The sequence below is a fragment of the Camarhynchus parvulus genome, chromosome 2 (genome assembly GCF_901933205.1).
Source record: "Camarhynchus parvulus chromosome 2, STF_HiC, whole genome shotgun sequence".
NCBI lineage: Eukaryota > Metazoa > Chordata > Aves > Passeriformes > Thraupidae > Camarhynchus > Camarhynchus parvulus.
In genome coordinates this window covers 91,177,732-91,191,481 of record NC_044572.1, presented here as the reverse complement: position 1 = coordinate 91,191,481, position 13,750 = coordinate 91,177,732, and the positions used below count along the sequence as shown (strand labels likewise).

At 38.2% G+C, this 13,750-nt stretch overlaps 1 protein-coding gene across 3 annotated transcripts in view; it reads right to left on the bottom strand.

Moving 5' to 3' along the window:
* TEX10 (testis expressed 10) overlaps positions 1 to 13,750 on the bottom strand; it is a 54,452-nt gene that overhangs the window by 17,796 nt on the left and 22,906 nt on the right. The window lies entirely within an intron of this gene.

Sequence of the window (13,750 nt, the reverse complement as noted above, 5' to 3'; positions counted from 1 at the left end):
AACCATAAAATTAAGAATTCATAACCTACCTGCACAATACAATCAATTAGTATGCCTATATTGTTACAGTTTTAGCATTCCTGTTACTAATTGTTTGTTAGAATAGCCTTTTAAATAGCTTCAAAACCAGAAGTGGCTCTTTTAAAGACAAGACATACTGAACTTTGTATCCCTGCATGGCTTTAGGTTGCCAAGATGACTAAGTGAGATACCAACTTTTCATTAATACTGGTATAATCTTCAGTACAGTGATGACACTGTAAATTAAACTAATTTTATTTCCCTAACTTGGTAAAAATCTTTATATTACAAATGCTGGGCTACATTTTTCATCATATCCACTTCTTTTTATACACAAACAACAAACCTCACTGAAAGCAGTCTCAGCATCTCTTTCAGAACTGCTGAAGCTATTAAACACAGCTTAGTTAAAAAGTTGGTTGGAGATTTAGAACACAAAAAGGAGCAATACGCAAAACCCGTTATCAAAGCTGTCTGACACTTTCCATCTCAAGGGCAATCTGGAACAAGTGGATCACCAGCCTACTTTGGTGGCCTAAGTTAGAAGGCAGTGCTTGTGGAAACTTGGAGCAAACAGACACCAGTGACCACCTAATGGCAGAGTCTGGCCCATGTGTCAGTGCTGAACCAGGAGAAAGCCAGGAGCTGGGAACAAGGACATCTCACACATGTTTTCCTCACAAGGCTGCAGCTCAAACCCATATCACATTATGCAAAAATGCATATTATTCAAATTGCCTTGTATGCTGCTTTTGGCACTGGCACTGCAGACTATGGATCTTTGCTGTAAGAGATTGCTGCTTTCCACCCTTACAATCTTGTGAAATTTCAGAGCTTCTGAATGCAATTTTCCAAGCCAACTATCTGCCTAAGATCACTTTTTTTCCTAATTTCTCTGTGCCAACAGCCAAAATGGCTTAGCTCATGGGTAACAAAATTCTGGAAAGCTTGTTACGCAGGAATTTTTTACAGCTCCGCGCTTTGGGAGCAAAAATATCAAATTTGGAATACTTTTGTGCCAGGCATATACATTTTGCCACCCACAAAAATCCATCCATAATATTTCAGCATGCACAAAAATGACAGCTAGAATATGCACGTGTCTGGAGTTGATCAAAAAGAAAGGAGAAAAACCCTGGAGTTTCAGAATTTCTTTAAATTAAAGAAAAAATTCAGGATTCCATCAGACTACTGTGTAGAATACAGTTAATTTTAGGGAGACAAAAATCATAGGTGAGAGAGCACCAAGGTTTTATTAAATAAAGCTCCCCCTTCACACTGAATTCTTACTGCCTGGCAGTAGGGATCTGCCATATTCCAGGTGAGGCAGTGACTCTGCAGCGCAGGCAGCTCTGCGCGCTCCCCTCTGGCTCCTAGCACGCCTTTGGTCCTGCCCTGAGGCCTGGCTCACTACTTCCTTTTCTTAACCCACAGTTTCTCCATCTCTCCCCAGACCTAAGGCTGCTGCTACTTGGCTGCCAAGTTCTCCTAGGACAAATCCCTTGGCCATGGCCAATGGTCTCCAAGGAGAACGGTGAATTTTTTATATCCCTCCAAGGAGGTCCCAGTCCCATTCATTACAGCATGCAAGAGACTTCACACATACTCAACTAAATCAGCAAGAGCTCTTGCCATTACTTCCCTACATAAGGTGGATATTCACACAGGAATCAAGTTGGATATTCACACAGATCCATACACCAGAAGATAAAGTCAATGTCCTGTTCAGCACAGCAGAAGGATCTCCCTAAATGTGATGCAGAAAGACCATGATTCTGACTTGAGGTCACTCTCTTTTACCAAAATAAGCATTGAGGAGCATGGAGAGAGATTCAAGGGAGTTTAGGACTTGCTAGACTAGACACAGAAATTCAAACTGTGATGCAACCACTGAGCAAAAAGGTGGGAATGCAAGAGGCTGGGAGAGATAACAGATGAGAAGCTGCAAAGGCAATCAGACAAATATGAAAATAAATAAATCTTGGGTAAGAAAAGAGAAAGAAAGAAAGAAAATGTAATAAGCCCCAATTCAGGAAGTAGGGACTTGCATTATAAATCTTGTTAGAATCTGGTTTAAAAGAATCAAATAAAAAAATATTTTTCCATATTGGAAAAATTCCATTTCCATATGCAACAGTTAGCAGATGCTTTGAATTCCTTACAATAGGACTAGCGCACACAAGAATTTTACATAACCTCCAGAAGAGACTGGACAAAAACTCAAGATTCACTGCAGGTTAGTAAGCAGAAACTGCGATTGGTTCAGGAGATGCAGGGACAGGAAAAATAATTCCAAAGCTTACTGCTAAACATCTGGAAATCAAACACTTCATCAGTTTTGTTTTCCCACGCATCTACAAACACACAAACAGGACAAGCATGTTAAGCATCCTAAGAGAAAGGCTAAGGGCCACTGAAACAGACATAAGAGGAAGCAGAGAATCCCTGCAGTTCAGCCCTGGGAACATTGAGGCAGCATAAGGAACAAACCCTTGACAGAGCTATTAAATGGTTTAAGATTCATCTCCACAAGCAGAGCTTTACTGAGTCACACACATACAAAATCAAGATCCCCAAATTCAGCTGCAGCTTGCTTTTTTAGAAAGTGAAAGCTATTACATGCACAGAAGCAGCCTCAGTGTTAAAAGAGCAATAAGGTTAAAAATAATCTAGCATTAAATTTAAAAAGTGACAGAGAAGGTTGCCTCTGATCTTCAACTTGGCCTGTCTGGTCATACACCTTAGAGTATGATAATATTATGTGTCATATTTTCTCTGAAAAAAAAATGAAGATCTATGTCTCATTCAAATCATGGATGAATGGATCAATCAGGATTATACCATGCAGGATAACATAGGATAACCTGTCCCTGCCCTATTTATTGCATTATCTATAACGAGCACAGTGTATGAGGCATAATTAAAAATGTAGAAGAAAGCATCAGCTCACAAATTCAGGTAGGTTATACTAGACGCAAGATAAATACTTCTTGAAATTGTAGAACAAAAGTCAGTGGTAACACATTTCTTCAAGCATCATCAGATTAATTTTTTTTAACTTTCAGGACAGAATAAGTTCACATAATTCATACTGGAAGCTTCTCTCATCCCCCTTTTTCAGCTAGTTATCCACAGTCCTGCAATAGCTCAACAGTGATTAAAAGATTAAAATGTCACTAACAGCTGTGGAGAGATACAGTTTCAAGCATTTCTAAGAGTAGCACCCATCTGATCTCTACTTGAATTTACAGTGAATTTGAGGTCAGTTTTTTGTTTTCAAGACAGAAGATGCTCTGTAAAATCACAGCCCAAATGTTTCAAACTGAATTCCTAAAGTTATCAGGTACTTCTACGTACTTCTGCCTACACCTTTTCCTTCCCTCAGTTCCTCATGTTTAAACTGGGAAAAACATCACCTTCCCATCTCCTGCAGCTGTGAAAATTACTTGAGCACAACAAAAAACTTCCCTGGGTGGGGGCAGGGGGAGGGAATCCCTTTGTTTTCCAAGTGGGACCTAATACAATAGAGAAAACATGGAGCCTCCTATTGAAACAGGGCCAAACTGTAACATGAAGTAAATGCTCCTTCAGTGCTCATGATGTACTCCATACAGAAAGCAGGATGGGAAAAAAAAATAGGAAATCATGTAATTGAAACACCACATGAGAATCTCACAATAAATTAAGACCAAAACCAATGTCTTTCTAATACTACAAACACAAACAGAGCAGCATTACAGCATAGAAGTTTGTTCAAATACAAGTCTAACCAGCTGTCAGCACCTCAATTACCTTAGAGCCCAACTGCCTATAATGTAGACACTTGTTAAAGCTGCTCAATTTTGAGATTCACATTAGAGGAAATAAAAAATAAGGTAAGAAGACAGATTCTAGAACAGATGTTGATGTACTACAAGTACATTAAAATTATTTTTTAAATCTCAGTTTAATATATTAAGACTACCATGAATAACTGGGGACTGTATGCACTTTTAAAATGTGTTTTTAAGATGCTTGTAAATTACATGTCAGACATCTGACTAAAAAAATTATCTGCTTTATATGTGGAAGAGAGGTAATAAGCATATTATAACTTCTCTTTTTTGTATAAATTATTACTGACAATGGGAACCTGTTATCAAACTACATATGAGTGAGACCTCTCCAGTCATGTAGTCCAAACCCACATTAACTATGATGAATTACATCTTGTAATTTCCATAAGGTCACCCACTCTCAGTGGGAACCTCTCTTTTGAGGTTTAGAATTGCACCTTTAGGTAACCTCCTCGGTACACCAAATGGTATTAAAAGAAAAGCTGAATCTAATTAACTTAAAAATTACTGCTTCTCTTGCCATTAGCAGAGCAAATATTTCTCAGTGAAAGCAAGTGTGCAGTGCATTTCTTTTATCACTTGCTGCAAACTTTTAATTCCAGATGGACTCCACTACTTTAGTTTATGCTGCTGTTGTTTTCAGTTTGGCTGTATCACACAGCTGCAAAATAACAACTGCAGTTTGTACACAAGTGGTTATTCCTCAACTGCAGACTACTATCTCTCAGTGCCTCCTGACCTGAACAAGCTAATTGATTTATGGTTCAGGTTTAAGGTGTTGATTTTGGCTCACACAGGCACAAGGAGTCTTTGGGTAATTTAGAGGTCTCTAGTAGAAGAACTCTGATGAACCTTGCTGCATTCATTTTAGAAATTATCCTTCCACTTGTCCTCTTATAAAACACACTGCACAAACTCCAGCACAGACAGCAATTCACCTGTCTAGTTCTTGCTAAGCAAGTTTTCCTTAGAATGTGGATTGGGGTTGGGTTTTGATTTTATGGTTATTAGCAATAAAATTGAAAAAAAAAAGTATGACCAATTTTAATCCTAAATTCAGTCTCCAAGTATTTTTAAAGTAAAATATAGAAAAGCAAATGCAAGATTCACAGTTCTTCTGAGGCATTAATACTTCACCCTTTTGTTCATAAATCTGAAGGTTGTAACACTCAAGAAGTGCAAGGTCAAGGGTTTGTGTTTTCTGTTCAAGGAAAATAAAATCCAATTCCTTCACTTTCCAGGAAAATGCTCTCAGCACCATCAATGGGAATACGTAGTGCAGAGCATTCCCAAAGCTTTACAGAATTATTTGAACATTGGCAAGACAACAGCCCGAGATACACAACTTGTACTGTACTAAGCGATTCCATTTTAAATTTATTTTATCAACCACTGATGAAAGATTTAAACCAAGCCCTCCCACAACTGTTTTTTTAATTCTAGGTTATAAAATAATTGTAAAAGGCGTTTCCCCTCTATTTTTTTCACTGATGCTTCTGTTCCACACAGAACATTTAAACAGTCACAGGCACAGTCAGTAGCTGATTCACTCATTCCCTGAAAAAAACTAACTCCATTCTAGGCCTCAACTCTTTGAAAATTTAATAAAATTTTAAAAAATTATTAAGTACAAATGCTCCAAATAGTTCAATGACTAAGTCACTAAGTTAGAAAATAGGAAATCAATCTCCCCTTCAGATGAAGACAGTGAACACAGACTTTCTGCAACCTCAGCAAGTGCTTTAACCACCAAGATACTATTATTAATTTATTATTAAATTGTCCTTCAAACACATCAGGAGCAGAAAACTTCCTGAGATTCTGTATAGCCAGCAGACAAGCACTGCATGAGGATGGCAATCAATCATGAAAACGCTCTAGGACAGTGGCTAAAGGAACTCTGCCAATCTCTGATCCCCAGAGAGGAAACTGCTCTGGTTCCCATCCCAGAACAACTCCTCAAGATAACCTGTTGTAACTTCAAGCAGCTGCACAAAATATTATGGAACCCCAAGAACCAGAAAGGAATTACCAGGATGAGATGGCATTCACCATGGAAAAGAACTCCAGGGGAATGCAAGAATGAACTGAACTAGCAGCCGTGAGCAATCTGATACCTGAGAACTTCCCTGACACCTGCAAGAGTATGGAGCGACAAATGTTGGGATGTTTTCGAGGTTTTTTAGTTGGTTTTTTTTGGTGGGGGTATTTTGGTCAACACCTGTGTCACGCTTGGGAACAGACCAAATGGTTTCTGAAAAAATTTTTTCTACGATGCGTCTCCTAGAAATCTTGTTAATGGTAGCTGCACATGAATATGAAAGACCCTGTAACACTTAGGAAAAAAAATCCAGAAATCTAGGCAGCCTCAGGGTAGGAACAAAGGTCCTTATACCAAGAGGCAATTGGTTTAAAGGCAGGAGATGGTAGGTAGGAGTGATCAGTTCATACAACAGAAGACAGACATCACTGGACACCACTAGTGACTACTAAGGTACAACCCAGAAAGAGATGACAAAAGTCCACAAGCCTTCACATTATTTGTATAGAAAAGTACTTAAAACTCTAAGTTAATAAAGGCTACCCAGCCTTTTTTGTCTCTTGACAAAGCAATTTGGTCACTTTATCTACCCAACAGTGGAAATGACACACCAGCACCTCCCATGTTTTGTTGTTCTGCAACTCATCAGGATACAGCAGAGCAGCCCTTTTGGCACATCCAAGAGTTCAGTTAAGGCCTTGGAAATATGAGAAGTGAAGTGCTTCTTCCTCAGTAGCCAAAATAATCACACTGCAACCAAGGATCATAAAGAATTGTTTCCACTGCATGAAACAGCTCTGAGTTTTCCTTCACAACCCAGGGCCACAGATACGTAGAACAGCACTCCTCTACCACTTGTGAATCTTCCATTGTGATCAATCAGAAATTGCATTGAGAAAAAGTCTTTGCTGATACACAGAGAAGTGTAGAGAAAAGGCTTCCTTGTTTCTTTTGGCTTCCAATTTTTATGACCTGTGCTACCTATGACCTCTCAACACAACAAGTTTAACATCAGCCCAGAGTTTATCTATCAACACAGAACTATTCAGCTACTGATCAGTACCCATCAGAAGCGGGAAACTTCCACACGGATACTACATCATCCTTCCCTTAGCTCTAGGGGACCCACTCAAATCCTCCAGCATAGTGCCCAGGGGTCACTGTCTGAGCCCAGAAACATAGCTCTGCTGATAAAACCACATTGGGACAACACTGTACATGTGTGTCTCCTAGCCAGCCTCACAGGACTGTTATGAACTCTGCGTGTCTTACAGCCAGCCAGCTGTGTAATGACAGCTGCATTGTCTGACTGCCATTTAAAGTAGCGCTTACATGTTAAAACATCTGTCAAATATGAGGCAACGGATCACTTATGGAATTACCTATGAGCATGGAAAGTATGTTACAAAATATCCCAAACACTTCCATATTATCATTGTCAGAAACTGTGTGTATAAACAACAAAACACACTGAAAAGAGCAAAATTACATGCAAGTACCACATCAGGGCTACTGCACCTTTATGGAAGAAAAATATACAACATTTTCTCCCAGTGTAGGCATGTACTTGTACTTCTGTAAAACATGTTCTTTTAAAACATTAAAAAGCCCTGCGCCAATATTTATCTCAGCTTTGGCACAGTTTATTCCTGTTCAGCTTTAATGAAAAATAATTTCTGTCAGATTGAAATGCAACTGCAATAAAGTATAAACTCATGTCCCTGCATCAAATTAATCAAATCAGTTGTGAGTTCTACTGCTAATGAGGATCAGCACTCTCAGTTTTCATATCAGTTCTGAAAAAGACAGGAAACCATGCCTGTAAAAACTTATGTTGAAATTGCTAAAAAAAAAGAGAAGAAAAAACCAAAAAATTGAATCTTTGAATACTTCTCCAACCATATACCCATTTCATCATTCAGACCAACTTAGCTCTAGGTAGTACAGGGTCTGAATGTAAGCTCCAAGAACAAGTGAGGGGTTTTTATCTTCCTTTTCCTCCAACAGGTTACCATGTATAGCCACTGGTTTGTTAGTGTGAGTTTTTTGTTTTAACTTTCATTATCTCTTCTGAAGGATCAAGTCTTTCCATTTGAAAATGCGGCAAAATACAATAAACATCTGAAGGGAATTACCAGGGATTTGAGGAAAAATATGAAGCCTATTTTAGGAAAACAACAATTTAAGCTATGCATTGTTAAAAGTAAGCCTGTCAGCTGCTCATTTGCTCTGGAGCTGCAGAGGTTGTCTGAAGCAAAGCACTGCTTTCACATTATAAATGAGAGCACAAATCAGAAGAAACATTCACTAATGAGCCAACGGCATTTACTGACGGCGTCGATTGTAGTGCAGCAACATAATTCTTTTTCCCTTTGATTAGGAACCTCACACTACAACCAACCTGGGGAAAAATTTAGGGGCTATGTCCTTAAATACAAGCTTGGACTTCTCCCTCTTTCTAGTCCTAGACATTTACAAAACAGTGCGCAAGAAAAAGGAAATTTGCTGACCAGATGTGGATGAAGGAATGCAGTGTAACCCACCCCGGGGTCTGATTCTCAAGAACTACAGATCTTTTCTCATCTTTCAGCAAGGAAAACAGATCATTTTTTACCCTTCATCCTCAGTAGCACCCAACAGGGAAAAGCCAGCATTTTGAAAGCATAAATGTTTAGTTTATTCAATACTGCCTTAAGCACTTTTGTTAGTATTTTAATACTTTCCTCCTTTACTTTTGTTTCTAAATTGAGGGGTGTAAACATACAGTCAGAAAAGGCACTTCAGTGAACACAGACCTTACTATTGTTGCATTTTTCCTAGCAACCCATTCATAACTACTATACCTCTCTATAAATGTATGATTTTTCACTTATTCTCCAAGATGTACTGAGCTGACTTTCCATTATACACCATTTGTATATAAAAATTGAGAGTTTCCTCTTTGTTTTGTGTTGTTTATTTAATATGCAGTTAGCTTATTTTGGCAAAACTTTCATTTTATTGATGTCTTTTTAAAATAAATACACAGTTCTGGAATATCTTCTACACTTTACTTACATGAGAATTACTGAATTCAGTTGCTCTATCAGTATTGCTAATCACAATAATGGGTTACAATATCCTCTCCAAGTTCTCTCCTGGTTGCAAACACTTTGGGGGAATGTGCTATTTTTCCTTTTCTTGACTACAATTATGCATTCAATAAGTCTTTAATCAAGTAGTGTAAAAGGTCTTCATTAGCTACATTTTGCATTCTCACTGTGCCTCCTCATGCTGTACTGGCAAAGGCTGAAGATAAAATAACTAGGAAGGCTAAATAAAGAAAAAGTAGCATTTAATTACAATGGAAACATCCATAAAGAACTCTACTGTAACCCTAAAACATCTTTGAGTAATGTCTCTGAAGATACAGAATTTTACACCTCACAGCAAACAAATGTTAAAATGTCCATGTCAGTTCTTTCTAAGAACCAGATTCCAGAGGATAGCAGGAACCAACAGGCTTGCCTGGGTGCTTGATGAGACACCAGCTGAGCTCCCTCATTATTGTCTGGAAAGCAGCAGAATATTTTAAAGGCACTACCTCTTAAGAGTTCATTTGCAGTTACATCAAGCAGAATGCACGTTACCCCCAGGGTTATCTCAAACCGATGAAAACTTGGAACTCCCACACAATTTATGCCAGAGAGCACTTAGCTTTCATTTATATGGTCCTCACCCTGCTCCTTTGCTACAGCAACAAAAACAACACTTGGCGAGACCCCAGCAGGGAAAGAGTCCCAAAAGAATAAGAAATGGCTGTTTGAAGCCATTGGAGATCTCATTTATGGACACTCTACTTCAAGAGAGAAATGTCATAAATTAACTCCCATTGTTTTTTATCTAGACAGTGAAATATTATCTGTCCAACTCTCTATTACAGTTAAACAATTTCCAGACACACTGTTCCAATGGATAAAAAGTTGTAAAACAACCATAACTATTATGCATAGTTAAGGCACATAAATAAATTGTATTTCAGTTTCCTTATTTGTACTTCAAGGAATGAGGGGAGGCAGCAAAATTTTCCCATAAAGTCAGCAATCTAGCTTCCTGATATATATATATTTGGTCACAATAGAATAACCTGCATTTTTTAATCCACAATTCACAGAACAGAACACAACACGTAACAGTAAGTATGTAGATTATGTTAATCATCTTAAACACAGCACAAAAGGGAAGGAAAAAAGATAATTCTGTTTGTAAGAGTATCTGACACTTAATCACCACAAAATCACTGAATGGCAACAAAAAACATTGAGCCTGACAAGTGGGTTTCTCTGCAACTGCACTAGTACAGAGTTTGATACAGCAGACCACTTTTTCAGGCAAACAAAGTAATCTACCTTCTACAAGAAGGTACATTTACAATATTTAATACATTTCCACATTTGACAAAAATACTTGCCTCAAAGTCAGTCTTCCAAAAAGTGCTCAAAGCATAAGTTCATGCTTTACTGGCTATTTTGAAGTAGCCCTTCTGCCCTATTAATGCAGAAAGCAGGCACAGGGAGATTACACCAAATTTTTTTCCAGTTCTACTTCTGATACTGCTAAAGTTCATTACCTTAGTCCATATCAGACCATCAATGATTTACATATTTCTTCACTTCGTGAAGAGAGCTGTCTACCTGTCCATATCCATGGCCTCAAGGAATTACCAGAACTCCACTGTCAAGCCAAAGCTATGACTGGAATTTCAAGCCAAAGATCCACTCATGCCAAACACTGTATATTCCAAAGCAACACTCAAACCATTTACCTTGAACTAGCAATGAACTACTATTTGCTTATTTAATAGTTATTCCAATAAATTATAAATGAAAAATAAATACTGAAGTTAACTCTTCTAGAAATGCAGCACACTGGATCAAGATGAATTGCTTATCTCAATATATCAAAACAGTACCACCTAAAAGATCACAAAAAAATCCATACAGTAGATTTGATGCAAAACACTTTCTAAAATACTACCCCAACCCTTCCATTTTTCTCCATTAATGTAAACTTATCAGAGGCTTAAATCAGAGGCAAAATCAGAGAACCCATCTCCTGTCAAGAAGCTGCTCTCTCTCATTTCTCAGGCAGAAGTGACAGACTGTTCACTCACATTGCTCCGCACCCTTCCTCACCTGTATGACTTATACCCAAAACCCTGGCATGCTTCCATCTCTCAGAACTCCACCTGCCTGGATTTATTGAAGCTACTTACATCTCAAATCCCATACAGTAGGCACAAGGCAGGCACTTGAGGAGAACAGCAGGGAAATTAAGCCACTACGAGACCTTCTGATCCTCAGTTTCACCTGAAACTCACCAGCTGTAGCCATCCCAGTGACCTCAACAGCAGCAATGTCTGTTCACTGGCACAGAGATCATAACCAATTAGTGCAAACCTGGCCATGTTCATAGCAGCATCCAAAATGGGGTGGCTGCATTTCAGATCTCTTTTCACAACAGTCCTTGGTCTGTGCTAGTTTCAGTGAATGTAGACCAAAAGTGCTACAGAAACCATTCTAATGATTTAACAGTATAGGTAACCAACCTCTCAGGGGCTCAGAAACCTTCCCAATCTATATGGAAATACTGCCAACATCATTTTGATTCTCAGCACACACAGCTCACTTAATGGGCTCCTACACACCACTTGGGTATTCACTTCACCACTGCAAAAATAAAAAGTGAAACTATTACATATTTTCAAAATTCCCTTATAATAAACAAACAAAAAAAAAAGATCTGAAAGGTAATATACAATAATTATAACTTAATGTTACCACCTGATATCACCACAGGCTTTGAACCATCTGGATACACTTACTGTTAGTTTTATAGTTTGCACACAAAACAACCTACGAGTTCCTTCAGTTTCTAATGATTGTTCAAGGAATAACTGCAAGTTTTATGATGATCCATAGGTACTCTCAGTGAATCCACCTTAACATAGCTGGTCCCTGACAAATACACACAGCTCCATACGAGCACTCTTGGATGCGTGTAAAAACAGCCATGCTCTGCCAGTCAAAATAGCACAGGAATAAAGGCTGTTGAAGAAATTAAGAACAAGTACCAAACCCTCGGACGCTCCTGAATCCATTCTATTTAAAGCCTGACTGACAAGTAGATTCCATAGGAGAAGAGAAACTCAGGGAGAGTCTCCGCTCAGCCCAGGGAACGGGACCGGAAGAGAAACAGCGCCATCTACTGACGGCAGCGGGGTACTCCGAAAGGACGGCTCCCTGTGGATTTGGGACAGCTTGTCCAAGTCACAATCTAAAAGTACAGAAAATGTCCCACAAACCAAGCTGTGGTACAGAAATACGGAATTATAAAAGTTTTTTTATAGTACCATTCATTTGACAAACTTAAAAGTTTACATCTGATTATCACAAGAGCTGTAAATGATGACCAGGAGTTACCCAGTCTCTCTACTTCCTTCAAGGCTTTACCCTCCGCCATCCATGCCCAACCTGGCTGCCTGATATTAATCATCTCCTTGCTACACAACCCATTCCAGTATGTATCTCTGCTTCCTTAAAATTTTGCTAGCACTCACACCAAACACTCTCTTGTTTAATCCTGCTAAAACTGCACTCCCATTCCTTTTCAACAGTCTTGTACACAACTGACTCCGACTTCTTCCCAGCCTTATCTACCTAAAATGACCATTTGTCAGTCATTCCCCATAATCACAACTGACAGACTATCATTCTTTGCTTTTCTTGAGAATGCAGTCTATCCATGTCATTATCTAAAAACAAGCCACAAAACTGGATACAAAAGTTTGGCTTGGTCTTTCTGATAAAAGATATAAAATCGGTTCATTTATCCTGTGTGCAATTACAGGTTATGAAGCTCATAAAGCCCAGCTAAGGTTCATATCTAGAAAATCTACTACTGTTTCTTAGACTATACAACTTATTTTCCAATTAAAAAGAAGTATCAGACTCTTCTGTTCTTGAAAAGAACAGAAGTATTTACTTATCTCCCTATCTTTGCATCTTTAAGTAGACAAAGCAACTTTTTTTGGACAACTCCCTCAGCCAAAAACATTTCTATCATCTTGGTTTCCTAAGTCCTTAAGGCACCCTAGACGAGTCTTTTAGGATAAAATGCTTGCTGCCATGATCACTGGAAAAATAAAATAAACTTAAAAAATCAAGAAAAAAAAGTAAAAAAAAAGTAAAAGGAGTCTTCCACAAAATACATTTCACCTAAGCCAAAGGTAAAAAAGCTGTCATCTACAAGCACTTTGTAACCTGTACAAGTTTTTAACTTGGATATATAAGTAAGAATGTATTTTCAATCCCTTCCATTCAGTTTGTCTATGAAAGAGTCATTTTAATCTTTCCAAGGACTTGTACTATTTTCAGACAGATTGTGCTTCTAAACAAAACTAATCAACTTCCTGTTCTTAATATCAATTCCTCTTAATAAAGTGAGAAGAGTCTTATCAAATAAAAACAATGCTCAGTCAAGAGCAATTCCTCTTTTTCAAGTTTCATCAAAACTTGCAAGCTTCCAGAAAGGAGGACTGTCAGGGATTATCAATATAAAAAAACTGCACCATTTTAAGTACATCAGTACATTTTTCTTTCAATTAGTGATTTCAGATAGACTTTTGGATCTTGGTTGATTATCTACAGTCTTTGAATCCAAAGTAAGTTCAAAACATGTTTCAAATGCCATAAATTAAAATCAAAATACTTCCTTTGCACCTCTGAAAACAAAGAATTTACTCCTCCTTCGCTCTCAGAATGTAACTTACTTTTGGTAAGAACACTGCCTTCTGTCTGCCACTTGCATCTTC